General features: G+C 37.2%; 1 protein-coding gene across 1 annotated transcript in view; it reads right to left on the minus strand.

Moving 5' to 3' along the window:
* The window catches only part of LOC113096963 (ataxin-1), a 53,226-nt gene extending 41,553 nt beyond the window's left edge, over positions 1-11,673 (minus strand). The window contains exon 1 of the mRNA XM_026262185.1: positions 11,623-11,673. The gene's annotated coding sequence lies outside the window, so the exon portion shown is untranslated. The remainder of the gene's footprint in view (positions 1-11,622) is intronic.
* Positions 11,674-22,773: the final 11,100 nt, after the last annotated feature.

The raw sequence follows: 22,773 nt of genomic DNA on the forward strand, positions 1-22,773 counted from the left end.
TAGCGTTCTTTTCTCCTCTCCTCTCTCTCGCTTCAGTTTTTCACAAGTTCATCAAACAACCGCAGTAAGAATATTTCATCAAGCACGGTGAGTAATGGCTTCTCCTGCTATCGTTATTTGCACCTCTTGCCACATGTACAGTTTATCTATCTCTGTCGCAGATGAGGGATTCACATGTGATAAATGCAGGTAAATAGTTAGGCAGACAGAGAAGATTTCAGAATTAGAGAAACGCATACAAACTTTAATTGAGGACAGTAAGAATGTTAGGGCTCTAGATATGGCTTTGGATGCGTCTAGCTCAGGGATTCCTGTACATTGTCCGGTTCCAGCAGAGCCCCTGCAGCAGGGCAACTGGGTGACGGTCAGGCAGCGTAGTCATGGGTCAAAACACCGCTCTTCTGTTCCAAAACATTTAACAGGTTCTCCCCACTCAGTGATGCACCCACTGAGAAACCTGATACGGAACGTGAATATACAGACACCAGCCACCATAATCAAATGTTACCGGGAGCCAGAGCGCATGGCATCTTGGCAAATTTAAAAGTGCTGGCTAATGCTAAACGTAAATACAGTAAGATTGTTATTCATGCTGGCGCTTATGATGTTCGACTTCGCCAGTCGGAGATCACTAAAAATAACTTTAAAGAGGTGTGTGAACTTGCAAGCACGATGTCAGACACTGTAATATGCTCTGGTCCCCTCCTTGCTTACCGTGGTGATGAGATGCATAGCAGATTGTCATCACTCAATGGCTGGATGTCTAAGTAGTGCCCACAGAATAACATAGGTTTCATAGACAATTGGACGAGCTTTTGGGGCAGACCTGACCTGTTTAAAAGAGATGTTCTTCATCCCTCCTGGGGTGGCGCCACTCTTCTGTCTAGAAATATGGCAAATAGTCTTAGAGTTCATACTTGACTAACTGGGGCCCAGGTCAGGAAGCAGACAGACCGGCTAAACCGACCGTCTGCTAGCTGCCTCCCATCACAGAGGTCAGTTAATTTTCAGCACATAGAGACTCTTTCACCTAGATATCACTCTATAGAGACTGTGTCTGTTCCCCGAACTAGAAAATACAAAAAACGTCCAAACCAAGTTAAGGTTAACAATTTAAATGAGGTTCAACAAATAAAAAACAAATGCAATATGGATAAACAAATGATAAAGATTGGCTTATTGAATATCAGATCTATTTCTACGAAAACACTTTTTGTAAATAATATGATAACTGATCATAATATAGTTGTGCTCTGTTTGTCAGAAACCTGGCTAAAAACCTGATGATTACATTATTTTAAATGAGTCCACCCCCCAAGATTACTGTTATAAACACGAGTCACGTCTAAAAGGCAAAGGAGGAGGAGTTGCTTCAATTTATAACAACGTTTTCAGTTTTCTACTGTATACAGGCCACCAGGCCACCATACAGACTTTATTAAAGAGTTTGGTGATTTTACATGCGAGTTAGTTCTGGCTGCAGATAAAGTTTTAATAGTTTTAAAATGATTTTAATATCCATGTTGATAATGAAAAAGATTCATTGGGATCAGCATTTATAGACATTCTGAACTCTATTGGTGTTAGACAACACATTTCAGGACCTACGCATTGTCGAAATCATACTCTGGATTTAATACTGTCACATGGAACTGATGTTGATAGTGTTGAAATTATTCAGCCAAGTGATGATATTTCGGATCATTATTTAGTTCTGTGTAAACTTCATTTAGCCAAAATTGTAAATTCTACTTCTTGTTACAGGTATCGAAGAACCATCACTTCTAACACAAAAGACTGCTTAAGTTATCTTCCTGATGTATCCAAATTCCTTAGCATATCCAAAACCCCAGAACAACTTGATGATGTAACAGAAACTATGGACTCTCTCTTTTCTAGCACTTTAAATACAGTTGCTCCTTTACGCTAAAGGAAGATTAAGGAAAACAGTTTGACACCATGGTATAATGAGCATACTCGCACCCTAAAGAGAGCAGCCCGAAAAATGTAGCGCAGCTGGAGGAAAACAAAACTAGAGGTATTTCGTATTGCTTGGCGGGAAAGTAACATATCCCACAGAAAAGCATTAAAAACTGCTAGATCTGATTACTTTTCTTCTCTTTTAGAAGAAAACAAACATAACCCCAAGTATTTATTCAATACAGTGGCTAAATTAACAAAAAAATAAAGCCTCAACAAGTGTTGACATTTCCCAACACCACAACAGTAATGACTTTATGAACTACTTTACTTCTAAAATCGATACTATTAGAGATAAATTTGCAACCATTCAGCCGTCAGCTACAGTATCACATTAGACAGTGCACTATAGACCCCCTGAGGAACAGTTCCACTCATTCTCTACTATAGGAGAGGAAGAATTGTATAAACTTTTTAAATCATCTAGACCAACAACATGTATGTTAGACCCTATACCATCGAAGCTCCTAAAAGAGGTGCTTCCAGAAGTCATAGATCCTCTTCTGACTATTATTAATTCCTCATTGTCATTAGGATATGTCCCCAAAACCTTCAAACTGGCTGTTATTAAGCCTCTCATAAAAAAAACACAACTTGACCCCAAAGAACTAGTTAATTATAGACCAATCTCGAATCTCTCTTTTCTGTCCGAGATACTAGAAAAGGTGGTATCCTCACAATTATATTCCTTCTTAGAGAAAAATGGTATATGTGAGGATTTCCAGTCAGGATTTAGACCGTATCATAGTACTGAGACTGCTCTCCTTAGAGTTACAAATGATCTGCTCTTATCATCTGATCGTGGGTGTATCTCTCTATTAGTTTTATTGGATCTTAGTGCTGCGTTTGACACAATTGACCACAGCATTCTTTTTCATAGACTTGAACACTTTGTTGGCATCAGTGGAAGTGCATTAGAATGGTTTAAATCGTACTTACATGACTGCCATCAGTTTGTAGCAGTGAATGAAGATGTATCATATCGATCACAAGTGCAGTATGGAGTACCTTAAGGCTCAGTACTAGGGCCGCTACTCTTCACGCTTTATATGAGACCCTTGGGAGATATCATCAGGAAACATGGTGTTAGTTTTCACTGTTATGCTGATGATACTCAGCTCTATATTTATTCTCGGCCCGGTGAAACACACCAATTTGAAAAACTAATGGAATGCATAGCTGATATAAAAAATTGGATGATGAGTAATTTCTTACTGCTAAATTCAGAAAAAACAGAGGTTTTAATTATAGGACCTAAAAACTCTGCTTGTAATAACCTAGAACACTGTCTAAGACTTGATGGTTGCTCTGTCAATTCTTCGTCATCAGTTAGGAACCTAGGTGTGCTATTTGATCACAATCTTTCCTTAGAAAGCCACGTTTCTAGCATTTGTAAAACTGCATTTTTCCATCTCAAAAATATATCTAAATTACGGTCTATGCTCTCAATGTCAAATGCAGAAATGTTAATCCATGCATTTATGACTTCAAGGTTAGATTATTGCAATGCTTTATTGGGTGGTTGTTCTGCACGCTTAGTAAACAAACTACAGCTAGTCCAAAATGCAGCAGCAAGAGTTCCTACTAGAACCAGGAAGTATGACCATATTAGCCCGGTCCTGTCATCGCTGCACTGGCTCCCTATCAAACATTGTATAGATTTTAAAATATTGCTTATTACTTATAAAGCCCTGAATGGTTTAGCACCTCAGTATTTGAATGAGCTCCTTTTACATTATACTCCTCTACGTCCGCTACGTTCTCAAAACTCAGGCAATTTGATAATACCTAGAATATCAAAATCAACTGCGGGTGGCAGATCCTTTTCCTATTTGGTGCCTAAACTCTGGAATAACCTACCTAACATTGTTCCAGAGGCAGACACACTCTTGCAGTTTAAATCTAGATTAAAGACCCATCTCTTTAACCTGGCATACACATAACATACTAATATGCTTTTAATATCCAAATCCGTTAAAGGATTTTTAGGCTGCATTAATTAGGTAAACCGGAACCGGAAAAACTTCACATAACACCCTATGTACTTGCAACATCATTAGAAGAATGGCATCTACGCTAATATTTGTCTGTTTCTCTCTTGTTCCAAGGTCACCGTGGCCACCAGATCCAGTCTGTATCCAGATCAGAGGGTCACTGCAGTCACCCGGATCCAATACGTATCCAGACATGATGGTGGATCAGCACCTAGAAAGGACCTCTACATCCCTGAAAGACAGCGGAGACCAGGACAACTAGAGCCCCAGATACAGATCCCCTGTAAAGACCTTGTCTCAGAGGAGCACCAGGACAAGACCACAGGAAACAGATGATTCTTCTGCACAATATGACTATGCTGCAGCCTGGAATTGAACTACTGGTTTCGTCTGGTCAGAGGAGAACTGGCCCCCCAACTGAGTCTGGTTTCTCCCAAGGTTTTTTTCTCCATTCTGTCACCGATGGAGTTTCGGTTCCTTGCCGCTGTCGCTTCTGGCTTGCTTAGTTGGGGTCACTTCATCTACAGCGATATCATTGACTTGATTGCAAATAAATGCACAGACACTATTTAAACTGAACAGAGATGACATAACTGAATTCAATGATGAACTGCCTTTAACTATCATTTTGCATTATTGAGACACTGTTTTCCAAATGAATGTTGTACAGTGCTTTGACGCAATGTATTTTGTTTAAAGCGCTATATAAATAAAGGTGATTGATTGATTGATTGAGTTGTTACCTGTAGCAGAAGAACTGCCTCCCGATATTATTAACTGAACATTATCTTTAGGTCACGTCCCAAAACCATTCAAGCTGGCGGTTATTAAGCCTCTTATTAAGAAACCACAAGTAGATCCTAGTGAACTTGCAAATTATAGTCCTATTTCAAATCTTTCATTTATGTTGAACATTTTTGAAAAAGTTGTATTTGCTCAATTGTGCTCCTTCCTACAAAAAAAAAAAAAAGGTTCAAGGATCTGTATGAAGATTTTCAGTCAGGTTTCACCCCCCACCATAGCACACAAACTGCACTTGTTAAAATTACAAATGACTTGCTACTTGTGTCAGATCAAGGCTGCATCTCATTTCTAGTTTTACTTGATCTTAGTGCTGGTATGACACCATAGATCATGACATACTCATAGATCGATTACAAAGCTATACAGGTATTCATGGACAGGCTTTAAAATCATTTAGATCCTACCTGTCTGATCACTACCACTTTGTTTATTTAAATGGGGAGTCATCTCATTTATCACCAGTTAAATATGGAGTGCCACAAGGATCTGTCCTAGGTCCTCTGCTATTTTTCAATATACATGTTGCCCCTTGGTAATATTATTAGAAAGTACGTAATTAGTTTCCACTGTGATGCTAATAATACTCAACTATATATGTCAACGAGACCAGATGAAGAGTCTGTTAAAAATGTAAAAGATTGGATTACCAATAGTTTTATCCTATTAAATTCAGATAATACAGAGATATTATTGATTGGACCAAAAAACAGTACACAGAATCTCGTAGATTACAGTTTGCAAATAGACGGATGTACTGTTACTTCCTCTACAGTCAATCTGGGTGTTATATTATACAGAAACTTGTCTTTTGAATAGCATATTTCCCATATTACAAAAACAGCATTCTTCAATCTTAGAAATATTGACAAACTACTAAACATGTTACCTGTTTCTGATGCTGAAAAACTATTTCATGCATTCATGACCTCTAGACTGGACTATTGGAATGCATTTATATGTGGTTGTCCTGCATCTTCAATAAATAAGCTACAGATAGTCCATACCAGTCCTTACCAGGTCAAGAAAATATGATCATATTACCCCAATTTTACAGTCTATGCACTGGCTACCTATTAAGTTCAGAAATAATATTATTACTTACCTATAAGGCCCTAAATGGTTTAGCTCCTGAGTACCTAACTTCAAATAATGCATCTCATAATTTTGGAATTCAGTTTTATCTTATCAAATGCACATTATTATTCTTTAGCTTGGGATAAACTAATTAATTTTACTTGGTTGGAACAGCAGCTATGCTAATTATGTCTTTATTTGTTTCTCAGTTTTGCCACAGGATTTACATCCCATGGTAACCAAGATTTACACAAGCTTCAGTCTGGATCCAGAACAACTGAGAAGAGATGACACCAACCCCTCAGAGGACCTCATATGATGCTTACCCTGAAACAACATACAGAACTACCAAATATTGCTACAAGTGTGATTGCATCATATAATAATTGCTGTTAATAGTGTTCATCGTCTGTTTGACTACATCTTTTTTAATTTTTCTGAAAGTGTCTGCTATATGCACATAAACAGACAGATAAGCTACTACTAAATATTGTAGAAACCTAATTTTCTGTAAAGCAGCTTTGCAATGATTTGTATCATAAAAAGTGCTATACAAATAAACATGAATTGAAATTTATTAGAGGCTTATCAAGAACACAATCTGCTCCTGATATATATATGAGAGATTGAATAGGCCAAACATAAAATGACAATCTGCAAATGGCAAAGATGTTAAGACGGCCTAGGAAGATTCTGATGTGGAAGCCAAACTCCAGAGTGCCCCAATACAGGCTGCATGCCTCTTGTTGCACATTTGCTGAAGAACAAGTAAAAAGTGTAAAAGTTACTACCACCAAAGGATAGAGAGATTTTATCTTGGTGTGCCTTCCAAATGCTTACACAAATTTAGCAAGAGAGAAAAGGAATTTGGAGATAGTGACAGAATCCTTCAAGGTAACTAAGAATGTCTCACCATCCAGAGAATGTTGCAACTATTTTTAAGGGAATGGAATTAACAGGCAGGCCATGTCTTTGATCATAACTGACAATATTTTGCAGCAAGATGTGTTTCAGACAGGTGAGGACTACGTTGCAAAGCACTGGTTGAAGTTGCTACAGGTGTAGCTATGTATACTGTAAGTAATATGATGGAGGCCAAACTGCAGAAACCAGTGAACAGTTGGTAGAGGGAAATGCCGAGGTAATTTATTAATTAAGGTAAAGATTGTAAATCTGAGCTGTTGTTTAACTTCTGGAAATTAAAATGGCCACAAACCATTTACTGTCTCTTTTGACACTGACTGCTCCTTATATATTCTACTCTTGTGATGTTCCATGGCCAGAATGATCAAACTTTTCACAAATGTTCTTATAGATTATGTGCTTATGTTGCTGAGGTGTTTTTTTTTCTCCTTGCTTCCCTAATGTTATGCTGTATTTCTTCCTCAATTCCCTGTCTTCCTGTTCTGTCTTCCCCTTGTCATATTGTATGTATGTATGTACTGTATGGACAGGTTGATGGCTAATTTCAATGGTACTTGTGACTAGTGACAATAAAGGGCTACTACTGCTACTATTTTGCACTATACAGTATTCGGCAGGTGGATTTAATGTTGTGGCTGACCAGTGTAGCTATATATATATATATATATATATATATATATATATATATATATATATATATATATATATATATATATATAGAGAGAGAGAGAGAGATTTTTTTTCTTCTTATAATTTTTATCAGGGTCCTATGTGTAGGTTCGGTAATTTCACTTAAACTGGATAACTGAACATTAACATAGGAGGTTGGTAAAAATGCTAATTTTAAAAATGCTAATTCATTTTTTTTTTTGCATGGGCCATAGGCTGATGTCATGTGGTGAGTTTTCTTGTGTTGTAGACATCATTTTGTTGACTGGTGCTCATAGGTACATTCTGGGTCACACTTTAAGGTCCAGTTCTTTCCATTAAATACAGCATTTGTCTCAATAAACTCCTAATTTGCAGGTATAAAGTAGGATTAGGAATGTATAATATGGTCATCCAAAATATGTGCTTAATAAGCACTAATAAATAGTCAGTATGCTAATAAAATGCATTCTTATAAGCAACTAGTTAAAAGTGAGAACTGGTTCCTAGACTAAAGTGTTACCATATTCTGTGTACAAGTGAGGTCTGGTGAAAATACATCACATCTGTTTTTGCGAGCTCATAAAATTGCACAAGTGATCAATTTTGAATATTCTTCATGATATATTGCATATACTGCATGATTTGAGGCGTAAGTCATGTCTGTAGTACAAACAGTGCAGGAAAAGTTATGTGCCAAATTGAATGATTAGTATCAGGAGTTTGTCTCAAATCCTTAACTTCTTAATTGCTTAAGAAGAACCACTATTAATTAGAATAATATTTTATAAGCAGATTATTTTGATATATTACTAATAAATTTAAACAAGTTAAGTATCAAACAGATTGACTTGCACTGAAATAATCAATGATCCATTGAGAGGAGAAGAGATAGTGAAAGAGATAGCATTGCTAATCCTCTGACAGTTGAAAGGCCAAAGCCAGATTAGTTGAGTTCTGTGTGTAAAGCTGTCTTCAAAGCACAGGGCAAGCCATGTTGGTATAAATAGGGCTGCAGCATCTAAGCCATCTTTCACGAGTCGGTTAATTTCATCCTGGACTGCTGCTGATTAAGGTTGAAGAATTACTTTTTTTATGACAAAAGTCTTTATATGTTATTTAATTAAACTTCATGCTGTGTCCTGATCCCAGAAAATGTCACTTTTCACTGAAAGAAAACAGTAAGATGAGTTAATGTCCTAACAATCCACATAACTTCATTTATTTTAAAACTCATCTGTGTGATATTCTCTCTCTATTCTGCTGTTTTTAATCAAGCGAGGATTTGCATAAATAAGAAAGCTATAAACATCATCTTGTTTCAACTCCATCTTCCCATACAGGATTAGGGGAAATAGTGCTTTGGCACATGCACAGCCAATCTACGCTCCTAATCTGAGGTCATTGTGGGTATAAAGGAGGGGATGAATGTGGCGAACAAAGCTGTTAGCTCAGAATCCAGACACCACTATAAAATATGCTCACAACCTATAGTGCTTGAAAATGTATGTATTCATCAAGATTTCTTCTGTTTTTCTGATTATGTAATACCAAATAAAATATAGGGAGAAATTTTGGACACTATAGCAGTACTAGGTGGTTATTGCTGATGGGTTTAAATCAAGTGTGCAGTACATACATAGAATGAGAATTGATTACACACATGAGTGGAATCATACATATGGTTGGGCAAGCTTTTCAGTTCATTGTGAGTATTGCTCAGTACTCACAATAAAGTAACTTCTCAGAGATTACTACGATGTTTAAGGCCAAAAAACAAATTAACAGCAGAGTGATAACAGACAGATGTATGGGACACAAGCAAGTGTAATTGTCTGTTTAGTAAATAAAAACAAAATATTTGTATTTATATGCCAATAAATTGTCTGTAGATTTTTGTAATACAGCTTCTGACTAGCTGAGGACATGCTGTAAGACATACGAGACAGCATGTCAGCAGCTGAAGATGACTGACATAAATCTGATTTGCTGATGATACTAAGCAAGAATATGAATGGTTAAAGATGCATAACAAGCATCCAATTGCTTGCAAATGTGTAAGAAAGCATGTGGAAAACTGAAGTATTTTACATGGAACAACTAGGGAAAAGTTAACAACTTTAATTGCAAAAGAAATTCAATAGGCTCTAAGAATGATTGAATAAGAGTGATTTTGATTTCTCTCTTAATGACATGGTAGCCCAACATATGTTTCTTTATTTACAGTTTTATTTATAAAAATGTGTTTTTCATGTATACATAAAAAATATTTATATATTCTGTGATTATATTGTGTATTAAGAAATGTTTAGTAATGTATGTGCAATGAATGAATGAATGAATGAATGAATGAATGAACGAACAAACAAATGAGTAAGTTAGTAGTAGTTGAATGAGTAATTAAACAAAATGGAGGATCTACATTGGTGATAAAAGTATCATTCTTCTAAAACAATAAACTAGAAATAATAAATGAATGGAAATACTTTATTTTTAAGGACCAAATCTTACTATCAACTAGTAGCTTATTAGCATGAATATTACTAGCATGGTGTCTCTTTATTAAATAGCCTACCTGTGGTACCTATACTGGCACATATTACTGTCTTATTAGATCCCTTAATCTACCTCATACCTCCTAATTTAACAACTACCCTTAAAGGTGCTGTAGGGAACTTTTGTAAAAAATTTGCAGAAAGTCATGCGCTCCCGGTAAAAAATAACCAATCAGAGCTGCGGTCCGTAACTTTGTTTGTGTTCAAAATGTAGAAAAATGTATATAATAAGTGAGTACACCATGAATCCATTTTCCAAACCGTGTTTTTAGCTTGTCCTGAATCACTAGGGTACACCTATAATAAGTGTTTATATTCGGACAATTTTAGATTGCTTCGGGGATACTGCGGTCGGAGTAACCCAGTACCTTTGTGATTCTTCATAGACATAAACAGAGAGAAGTAGTTCCGGCTACGATGTTCTTCCGCAAGACGCAAGCAGTTCTGTTTATTAACCGCTAGAGCGTCAAAAGTTCCCTACCGCAGCTTTAACAACTAACTATTATTTAGCAGCAATTTAGGAGTTTGAGAAAAAAATTCTGTATTAAATATTATGCATCGTTACATTGTGCACATCTAAAACATATTCTTCTTTTTAAACTCTAGTTACAATCCCCCTGAATGTGTATTCACACAGAGAGAGAGAGAGAGAGAGAGAGAGAGAGAGAGAGAGGAAAACAAGACAAATCACTGATTCAAATAACATTAAGTAGTCTTTTATGAGTGAGTCATGAGCCATGAGACTGGACTAACCTGCAGAATGAACGATTAACTAACCAGCAGACACTTGACAGCCTAAGTCTGTAATAGAGAAGCACAAACCAGAATAATTACTCTATTCACACACCCACAGACTCACTCCTGCTCCCTCCACCTCACTCTCTCTCTCTCTCTCTCAAACACACACACTCACACGTGTGTGAATGCTACTGTAAAAATAGACATCTTAAAGAGGCAGCAGCTGCCTGAAAATCACTGACAGTTAACCGACAGTTATAATATCTTATATTTTTTTTAAAACGAAGAAAACAAATCTATAAAATATCCCAATATAAAAATATTGAGATTCTTGTGATTGATACAAACTAAGTTTTGATGATTCAAAAAACAAATCACTATGCAAAAATGGCATTTACATTATATACAGTGCATCTGAAAAATATAAAAGGCTATCAAGTGTAAAGTATAATAATAACAACAAAATTTATACACATACTGTACATAAAACATTTTTTCTGAAAGGCGTGTTCTTGAATGCCTGACGATGGTCAGATTTAACATTTAAAGGGTCAGAGCAATTTGAAATAGATCATACGATAACAAGTGTGTGTTTCACTCTGACTGTGCAGAACTGTAAAACAAAACACACTGATCAGTCATGCCTTGTTTGAGAGCAGCTGAGGCCATCAGCTTGCTTGTTTCTAACAGTTTCAGTGCTATCCTCTAAATGCGGTAAATCACAAACGCTGTCTCTGTGCTTTTTATGTAAAGCTGGTGACTTTGAAAAACATACTCACACACACTTAAACATTGTCCTGTCATTGCTCGAATACCCACACCACATGCCTCACACACTCCCGTATGTCTTGAAGACACTCAGTAAAACTTATCAACATGAGCACACACATTCAAAAGTGTCCTACCTCTTTGGGTGTCTTTTTATGGTGAGTGATCATGGGAAAGCAGCTGAAGCATAGCAGGCAGAAATATCCAGCATGATGCTGTAAACTGTCTTTTTCCTTATCTTGTCTTCACCTAGTCACTCATTTGCTGTATCTTCTGTATTCTCACCCGCTGCGAGCAGTCATTTTCTCTCTCTACAGCTCGCTCTGCTTTCTTTTGGTTTCATGCACACACACACACACACACTTCAGCTCCTTCACCCTTTGTGACCCCCTCCTGTTTCTCCCTCTTTCTGTGGGTGTATAATTAGACACAGTCCTGTTGTGATACAGCTTTCACTCATTGTGGGAACGTCTCTGAGCTGCTGGACGTGCTGGCAGGAAGCCGAGCAGCTTTGCTCATTAACCTCTTAAGAGCTGGGGAATGTACCGGCACTGCATGCCCACCATTGGCCACTTCCTCCTCCTAGCCCAGCCAAGGGCTGCTTTGATTGGCTGCTGCACTGCATGTTTCAGTACAGCAACTCATACCATTGGCTTAAAGTGCCACATGCACCGGCTTGCAGCTTGTCTACATGCCCTGCTTTTCATTTAACCACCAACTTTTTAAATACTTATCGAACAACAATTAGTAGTAAAATGCCTTCTAGTTTTGTTGTCAATCGCTGCTTGCAAACTATTATACTAGAATGTTGTCACCTTTAAAGCCATTTTATTCCTCACATGATTGATGCTGTTTTAAAATGTAAAGTTAAAAAGCAAAGGTTTCCCGTGCATGAAGGTTCCCTTTGTTTTTCCCATTTGCTGTATAACTACACCGTTACCTATGAAGTCATCAAAACAAACAAATTATATATATATATATATTCTTATCATGTTGAAAATCATAACAATCAAGTTTATTTATTACTAATTTTATTCATTTATTTGTTTTAGATTTATTTTATTTTTTGTGTATTCTGAGTGAACTTGTGTTTTGAGTAGTTTATAATTTATAGCTTTATGGCTGCTTCTTTAAATGTTATTGTTTATATATATATATATATACATATATATATATAAGATACACTGCATCTTAAACTTGATTAATCGGGTAGGAATGATGATATAAATAATAATAAAAATATATAAACAAACTAATCCTTACTTTACAGAACTGTAATAAATTTATTTTATGTGTGCCAATATTACCAGTGTAAGACAAAACAGTCCTTAAGTGTTTATTTATTGTGTACTAAATATTTGCAAGAGCAAAGTACCACACAATTCTGAAATGGAAGTAGTTTACCAAATAATGTCTGGTGGCAACATCCTGCTCTGATCCAGCCAAAGCCTGGACATCCCTGGAGAGACCTGAAAATTACAGTCCACTGACAGAACAACTTCCAACTGGTCAGAGCTTAAAAGGTTCTGCAGAGAAGAATAACAAAATCACTGGCAAAGATGCTTCAACAAAGTATACCGATTTAGGTGTCTACAGTAAATACTTATGCATTTGTATTTATTTATTTAGAGGTATGGTGTGGCAAACAAACAATATATTTGTGTGTACACACACACATTGAAAATAACACTAAGTTTTCAGTGATTTATGCAATGTCACTGTGTGACTGTGTCATGTTTAGTGGAACTAGAACATGGTCACCAAGTCACATGCTATTTGTGTGTGTTCTCTTGTGAGCATTGGGGCCTATTCTCATTTCCTCTCTGTCTCTAACACTCTCACTTCTGTCACACTGTGACATTATCTGACTGCTCACATGCACACACGCTCCTTGTCAGCAGCCAGACAATCACAAAGGCTCCCAGCTTGTATTTATGCATACACACACTTTCTGAGGAAGTGGTCAATGCAAGCAGAACAGAGGGCATGGCTGCTGTGTCTCTGACCCATCAATAGCTGTTCCTTGAGGATGTTCTCTAGTCAACTAATTGAGAAAGCATGAGAAAAGATCCATTTCACACACTAGAGAACTGCTCACTGTGTGCTTTCTACAAAAGGCAGCACAAACTACGCATTTCAAAATGATGACAGGGCTCGGTGATGATAGTTATGTGTGATGATGGTGTAACGATGATAGTGTTTTGTGGGGATCAGTAAAGCACAGTATACACTTTACAGTTTCTCTGAGTTTGGATTGATTAAAAAATGCTTTTATAATAGTTCTGTGCTCATGTTTTAATGTATGGACTTTTACTTTATAGACCTGTTCCGTTCCTGTTTTCTTAAAGGGGACCTATTATGCCCCTTTTTTACAATAGGCTTGTTTGAGATGCACGTCGCCTCGCCTGAAATGAAAGCGAGAGCATGTGGCTGCAGAGAGGGTAGGCGTAAAATAAGTGCAATTCTGACCTTTGTGGAGCAGATACCTACTATAGCAAAGAAGGATATTGTGTTATTCTCATTCATGCACTTTTTTATTTTATTTTAATGCAATCATGTACAGGTCCTTCTCAAAAAATTAGCATATTGTGATAAAAGTTCATTATTTTCCATAATGTAATGATAAAAATTTAACTTTCATATATTTTAGATTCATTGCACACTAGGGCTGGGTACCGAACTTCGATACCTTTATGGTATCGAACGAAAAACTTCGATACTATGAGTATCGAAAAATTATTTATCTTTCGGTGCCAAATTTCGGTTCCAAAAAGCAAGCGGCCGGGGTTTTTTTTTTTTGCCAAGCGGCTGTGTCTGTGTGAGCTTGTAGCATACGTGCATGTAAGGACCTAAATTCGCCGTGAATGTCTGTCGACCACCACGTGACTTGACGGGGAGGATTTTTGAAGATACTCGTAGTCACACAACAAAAGTGTAGTTGTTTTTTTCTCAAAACATTTCCGTTTTACAATGTCAAAAGGTCTAAAGTGTGGCTACACTTTATAAAAGTGGATGCCGAGTCAGCAAAGTGCAACATATGCGATAAGAGTATTGCAACCAAAGCCGGCTTGCCCTCCCTCCCTGTTTAGTTTGGTCTACTTACTCCATTGCGTATCTTGAAACATGCCCCCTATCACGTTGTCTAAAAAACAGAGAGAGAGACAGATTTATCCGGTACAGCGAATTTCTCTAAGCAGCAGGCCACTGTATACGTTCACTTAAAACATAACCGACTGTGTTTACGAGAATACTTGCAGAGACAATTATTTTGATATAATTGTGTGTATGTGTTCATTCAGAAGCTACGATACGCGAAAGATGAATTCATTATCTGTACACGCATTGTCTGAAATGCTGCTCGTAGCGCATGCTTTGAATGAGTGAGCGCAAGCTCAACGCGCGCGAATTGTTTAAAACGCTTGAATCAACAATATTTAGAAACGAGTGCAAACGATCAGCTACGATCCGTTTCATCCCTTCAAGCGAGCGAACAACGCGAATGAAGTTAGGAATTTTACATCACTATTCACGATAGCCCATCGGACTGGAAAACACAATAGCCTCGGGACGTGGGGCTAGCGATTTTGCGAGCCCTGCACCTCAGATCTATCCAGTTTGTGAAATACTGGTTTCCACACTGGTTTTGTTAAACAAAATAAATAATTATTTTAAAAGATTGACTCAAAAGAATCATCGGTTCACTAATCGGATCATGAACTTGCCAAAGATTATCTATTATTGAACATCTCGAATGAATAAAGACTTCAAGTTCATCTGTAAAGCACAAAAAGCTATTGTTTGAGTTTATAAACTTCCATTTCATGCATGATTTGTATGGACCTGATAACTGAATGCAAAGTGTGAGTTCTAGAATAATGTTTGTGTCTTGATGAGCATGTATAGCTCACTAGGAGTCGCTAAATGAACAGCTGTTGTTCTTTTTTTTCTTTTTTCTTTCTTTTTTTTTACGGAGGATCAGTTGCCATATTGGTTCAAATCCCCAAACTGTTTACTTAAATATTAAATTAATAAATGACATCAAAACAGGAGCGTTTGCGTTATGATGTGGTGGGCTGCTGTGGGCCAGAAAGTCCAGGGCCACTTTTTGGTCCCAGCCTGCCCCTAAATGGCGCACCCCTATCCAAAAAGCACAACCAGTTGTATTAATAATGTTATCCTGAGTGTCGTGTTACCAGAAATTGTTTTAATTAAGGTGAAAAATAAAAGTTTTGTGTTTCATGTATTTGTGTCGGGGAAGTCGTGGCCTAATGGTTAGAGGGTTGGACTCCCAATCAAAAGGTTGTGAGTTCTAGTCTCGGGCCGGACGGAATTGTGGGTGGGGGGAGTGCATGTACAGTTCTCTCTCCACCTTCAATACCATGACTTAGGTGCCCTTGAGCAAGGCATCGAACCCCCAACTGCTGCAGCATAAATGGCTGCCCACTGCTCCGGGTGTGTGCTCACAGTGTGTGTGTGTGTGTGTGTTCACTGCTCTGTGTGTGTGCATTTCGGATGGGTTAAATGCAGAGCACAAATTCTGAGTATGGGTCACCATACTTGGCTGAATGTCACTTCACTTCACTTGATGTTGAAATGGATTTTAAAACATATGGTATCGAAAAAAGTATCGTTAGGAACCGTCATCGAAACTGAGGTATCGAAATTGGCACCGGATCGAAAGATTTTGAACAATACCCAGCCCTTTTGCACACCAACTGAAATATTTCAGGTCTTTTATTGTTTTAATACTGATGATTTTGGCATATAGCTCAGGAAAATTCCTATCTAAAATAAATAGCATATTTCATCCGACCAATAAAAGAAAAGTGTTTTTAATACAAAAAAAGTCAACCTTCAAATAATTATGTTCAGTTATGCACTCAATACTTGGTCGGGAATCCTTTTGCAGAAATGACTGCTTCAATGTGGCGTGGCTTGGAGGCAATCAGCCTGTGGCACTTCTGAGGTGTTGGCCCAGGATGCTTCAATAGCGGCCTTAAGCTCATCCAGAGTGTTGGGTCTTGCGTCTCTCAACTTTCTCTTCACAATATCCCACAGATTCTCTATGGGGTTCAGGTCAGGAGAGTTGGCAGGCCAATTGAGCACAGTAATACCATGGTCAGTAAACCATTTACCAGTGATTTTGGCACTGTGAGCAGGTGCCAGGTCGTGCTGAAAAACAAAATCTTCATCTCCATAAAGCTTTTCAGCAGATGGAAGCATGAAGTGCTCCAAAATCTCCTGATAACTAGCTGCATTGACCCTGCCCTTGATAAAACACAGTGTACCAGCACCAGCAGCTGACATGGCACCCCAGACCATCACTGACTGTGGGTACTTGACACTGGACTTCAGGCATATTGGCATTTTCTTCCCAGTCTTCCTCCAGACTCTGGCACCTTGATTTCCGAATTACATGCAAAATTTGCTTTCATCCAAAAAAAGTACTTTGGACCACTGAGCAACAGTCCAGTGCTGCTTCTCTGTAGCCCATTCCCTGCACACGCCTGTGCACGGTGGATTATTTGTTATTATTATTAGGGCTCAAGCCCGAAGGGGCGAAGAGCCCTATTGTTCTTCTAAGGATTATTCTTATTATTAGGGCTCAAGCCCGAAGGGGCGAAGAGCCCTATTGTTCTTCTAAGGATTATTCTTGTTAGGGCTCAAGCCCGAAGGGGCGAAGAGCCCCCTATTGTTCTTCTAAGGATTATTCTTCTTCTTATTATTATTTTTTTTATTTTTTATTAAACCTTCCGGGGGTTTTTGGAGGCCTTAACATGCTCAAAAACTCTTGAAAATTGGCACACACATTGGAATCTGCGGCCATCAGGACGCCACAGAGACTGGGACCCGGGCGTGGCACAGGGGCTCTACAGCGCCCCCTGGAACACAGTCAGAAATCTTGAACCATAGCTCACACACACTTTCATGTATTTATATGAAACTCAGTACACTTATAGATCTCATTGAGCCGAACAACTTTCGCACTCTATGTCATAGGCTCCGCCCAACAGGAAGTCAGCTATTTAGGGCTGTTTATAAAAAGCATGCTCTGGAATTTGATATACTTGTCATAGGTCTTTTACTTGATTGCCACCAAACTCGGTCAACATGATCTCAAGACATTGGGGATGGAAAATTGCGGGGGGATTTTTGATATCTCGAACGGTTTGCCCGTGGCGAGGCGTTGAAATTATGGCGAGAAATAAGAAACAGGAAATGTCTAATAACATCCACATACATTTCCTGAATTTGATCAAACTTCATTGGTTTGTTCGTTGTATGATACTGATCGTATATATGTGACTATTAAGAGTCAACATTATAGCGCCACCAACTGGCAGCAGGAAGTGTGTCATTTTCCAAATGCTTTGAATTCAGCATCTTATTTTTACTCTATTTACTTAAAACTTCATCAGAATAATGACAAAACACGGCCGATGTAAATCTGTTGTGGGGATATTGATATCTGATATAGTGTTGCCATGGCAACGTGTCAAACTTGAATGTTCTGTTATGGTGAGTTTGAGGCAGACAACAAGCTCAGATTTACATGAAACTCAAAACACATATCAGTATTAGTGATAGCTAGACAATGGCAAAAGCTTTTAAAAGGGCGTGAAGGAGGCACTCTATAGCGCCACCTTTTGTCAAAAGTGGGGGGGTTAGTTTTAGCTACAGACACCAAACTTGGTACATAAATTGTTCTTTTCAAGACGGACAACTTTCTAATTCACAGTCATCAGCTACGACCAACAGGAAGTCGGCTATTTTGATTTGAATATTTAAATTGAGCTCTGATTTAATGCATACTCCTCACAGGAAATGTTCACTATACTCACCAAACTTTGTCTACATGTTGAAAAAACATTGAGGAACTTAAATTGCGAACGGATTTTGGTTAGCTTGAACGGTTTTGTCGTGGTGATTTTTTGAAATGACAGTAAAAAGGGAATCATTAATTGTCTTGTATTGTTAAATTGCAGCTTCCAAACACTTAAAAAAAAATCATACAGAGATCAAATCATTCTGAGGACATATGCATAGTTTCATGACTTTACAACACTGACTAAAAGAAAATAAAAAAACTGTCAGACATCTCAACTCACTCTGTCCCTCTGTTTGAGGAATGTATGTGTGCTGACTGAGTGTGTGTGTGTGTCTGTGAGTGGGGGATGGGCATGAGCTGAGTGGCAGACACAATGAGAGAGAGAAAGAGAGAGAGAGAGAGAGAGACTTAATCATCTCTTTAATCACCAGAAAAAAAATGTATTTTAAATTGTTATTTTTTGTTGCTTTTGCTAACATTGCTGTTTTCATTACAGCTTAAGAAATCTCTTAGGCCTTATCCTTTTCTGACAGTTTCAGGAATTAAAAACAAAATTATAAAAATACTTATTTGTGCTGCAAATAATCATTTCAATCTCATTTGATACTGACCTATTCCATCCTGTGACATGACATTTATCTTAATTTACATAATCTCATGGATGTAACAGTAAAACTGTTCAGTTCACAGATCAAGACTAAGCTGTAATGCAAGCAGAACTTTAACAAATGCTTATAAGTCATTAAAGGATTTTATAACACTGTAAAATAATGTCTAATTTGTTAACATTAGTAAATGCATTGGTAACACTTTATAATAACTGCACTCATTAGTAAATAGTCAGTTCATGCTTTATAAAGTCTTGTCCCAACTTAAATAGTCATTAATAAGCAGCTTATAAATACAGCTATAAATAGCTTGATCTTGGTTTATAAGCACATTTATTAAAAAGGAGAGTAAAGGGTCAGTTATCTTCCTATGAAAAATAAAAAAATGAAAATAAACAAACAACAACACAGATTGATACAGAACTCAGAAATTTTATTGTGGATTTATGATCAAATCAGCCTGTAAATGAATCATACTCCTCCAAGAAGACACAAGTAGTTTACACCAAACTTTTTCAACATGATGCCAATATACTGAAGATGTTAAATTGCGAATGGGTTTAGGATACCTTAAATGGTGTGGCCATACCGATTTATTAAAGTAACATAAAAAAATACAATAGTTATTTTACTATATCTTTAACATTCTTCATTCCAACTCTTCATAATTTTTTATATACGTAGAAGTCATCATTTGAAAGAAGCACAGCAAGTTTCATAGCTTTATCATTTTCAAGAGCCAGCTTAAAATTAAAACTATCATAACATATAAATCAAGCTTGCAATTCTTAGTACCAATAATGGCCACCAGATGGCGCTATATGATTACTTTTAAATAATTATTGTAGAAACAAGTATGATTTAAATCATTTATAGAAATCTTTCAAAGAAAAATAATATGTGTTTTACTGATAAAATGACCCTCACTTAATTAGAATAATATGCTGAAGTATTGTGAAATACTGTGTATTAAGAATAATTCTTTATAGGCTTTATGGACAAGATGAGTTTGGAGTGACTCTTGAAGGATCAGCACCACATCCTCTTTTACCACTGTTTAAAGAATTTATCTTACAGAACAGGTGCGAATTAATTTTGGATAGCTTGAATGGTTTTGTCATGGTGATTTTTTGAAATAACAGTAAAAAAGGAACCAGTAAATGTCTTTTATTTTTTTAAGTGCAAGTTCTAAACAATTCAACAAAATGTACACATAGAAGACAAGTCATGCTGAGGAAATATGCATAGTTTCATGACTATACAACACTATATGGATGATAGAAAATTAAAAAACTACCATATATCTGATGTCACTCTGTCCCTCTGGGTAATGTGTATGTGTGTGTGTGTGTGTTAAGTGTGTGTGTGTTAAGTGTGTGTGCTGAGTTTGTGTGAATGTGTGGGAGAGGGGATGGGCTTGGTGTCAGAGAGAGAGAGAGAGAGGGAGACTTAATCATCTCTTTAATCACCAGCAGAAAAAAAAGCAATTTTGTGTTGTTGTTTTTTCATCATTACAGCTTAAAAAATATCTTAGGCCTCAACATCAACTGTTGCTAGCCTACTCCCAAAATTAATAGTCATTAGTAAGCATTTTATAAATACAGCTATAATTAAATTGTTCATGGTTTATATGCACATTTATTTTGAGGAGATTAAAGGCTGTAATCTTCCTAAAAAAAAATAAAAAAAAAATAAAAATAAACAAATAAACAAACACAGAACTCAGAAACATTTATTTCAAGATGCAATAAAAGAAAACTGTACACTATATATATATATATATATATATATATATATATATATATATATATACAATTGCATAAGTTTATATTGAATTTTTTTTATCAAGTGTACAGCTAATAATAATAATAATAATGCATTTTATTTAAGGCGCCTTTCAAACCACTCAAGGTCACCGTACAACAAGTAACAACAGTAACAATATTAAAACAAAAAATAACAGCAAATAACAATGTCAGTAAAAAACCACAATAATATTAGAATAGCACAACATATTGTGGAATACTATATTAAGACTTTATATATAGGCTTTATGAACAGATAGGTTTTGAGAGATTCTTGAAGTACTAGCATCACCTCCTCTTGTATGATGATTTGAGGAATATATTTTCCAGATAGTACCGCCGCTCCCTATATGCAGAATACGCAGTCTTCGTAGGGCACCAACTCCCAGAGGGGGCACCATCCCAGTAGCTCAAAAAAAATAAAACATGCGCCATTCTCCCATCCGCGCTCGCGACCGCTCTGACATTTGCGGATGAATGTTCGTAATTGATGGATGGACATCTATGCCCGGGTAAAAGACATCAGCAATCCGGCACAGAGAAAAGAAAAATAAAGTAAAAAAACAAAACAAAAACAGGCATAACCGGATTAACCCTTTAACTGCCATATCCCTTAAAATTTGATTGCCAGAGGGTTACTGTAAATGCTTATGCCCGCTGGGCACAGTTTTCCCGATGCCACCGGGGTGGTGTTGCACTGACGGCTTGAGCCCGCCATCGCTGCTTGCAGCTATATTTATTATTATTTTTATTTTTTATTAAACCTTCCGGGGGTTTTTGGGGGCCTTAACATGCTCACAAACTCTTGAAAATTGGCACACACATTGGAATCTGCGGCCATCAGGACGCCACAGAGACTGGGACCCGGGCGTGTCACAGGGGCTCTACAGCACCCCCTGGAACACAGTCAGAAATCTTGAACCATAGCTCACACACACTTGCATATATTTATATGAAACGCAGTACACTTATAGATCTCTTTGAGCTGAACAACTTTCACACTCTATGTCATAGTCTCCGCCCAACAGGAAGTCAGCTATCCAGGGCTGTTTATAAAAAGCATGCTCTGGAATTTGATATACTTGTCATAGGTTATTTACTTGATTGCCACCAAACTCGGTCAACATGATCTCAAGACATTGGGGATGAAAAATTGCGAGGGGATTTTTGATATCTCGAACGGTTTGCCCATGGCGAGGCGTGGCAATTATGGCGAGAAATGAGAAACAGGAAATGTCTAATAACATCCACATACATTTCCTGAATTTGATCAAACTTCAATGGTTTGTTCGTTGTATGATACCGATCGCATATATGTGACTATTAAGAGTCAACGGTATAGCGCCACCAACTGGCAGCAGGAAGTGTGTCATTTTCCAAATGCTTTGAATTCAGCATCTTATTTTTACTTGATTTACTTAAAACTTCATCAGAATAATGACAAAACACGGCCGATGTAAATCTGTTGTGGGGATATTGATATCTGATATAGTGTTGCCATGGCAACGTGTCAAACTTGAATGTTCTGTTATGGTGAGTTTGAGGCAGACAACAAGCTCAGATTTACATGAAACTCAAAACACATATTAGTATTAGTGATAGCTAGACAATGGCAAAAGCTTTTAAAAGGGCGTGAAGGAGGCACTCTATAGCGCCACCTTTTGTCAAAAGTGGGGGGGTTAGTTTTAGCTACAGACACCAAACTTGGTACATAAATTGTTCTTTTCAAGACAGACAACTTTCTAATTCACAGTCATCAGCTAGGACCAACAGGAAGTCGGCTATTTTGATTTGAATGTGTATTTTTGAGATTTTACAGTTGTGAATTAATGCATACTCCTCACAGGGGAAGTACACTATACACACCAAACTTTGTCAACATGAAGAAAAAACATTAAGGAACTTAAATTGCGAACGGATTTTGGTTAGCTTGAACGGTTTTGTCGTGGTGATTTTTTGAAATGACAGTAAAAAGGGAAACATTAATTGTCTTGTATGTTTAAATTGCAGCTTCCAAACACTTCAAAGCATTTTTTCATACAAAGA

This window comes from Carassius auratus, unplaced genomic scaffold (assembly GCF_003368295.1).
Source record: "Carassius auratus strain Wakin unplaced genomic scaffold, ASM336829v1 scaf_tig00216050, whole genome shotgun sequence".
In the NCBI taxonomy this organism is placed as follows: domain Eukaryota; kingdom Metazoa; phylum Chordata; class Actinopteri; order Cypriniformes; family Cyprinidae; genus Carassius; species Carassius auratus.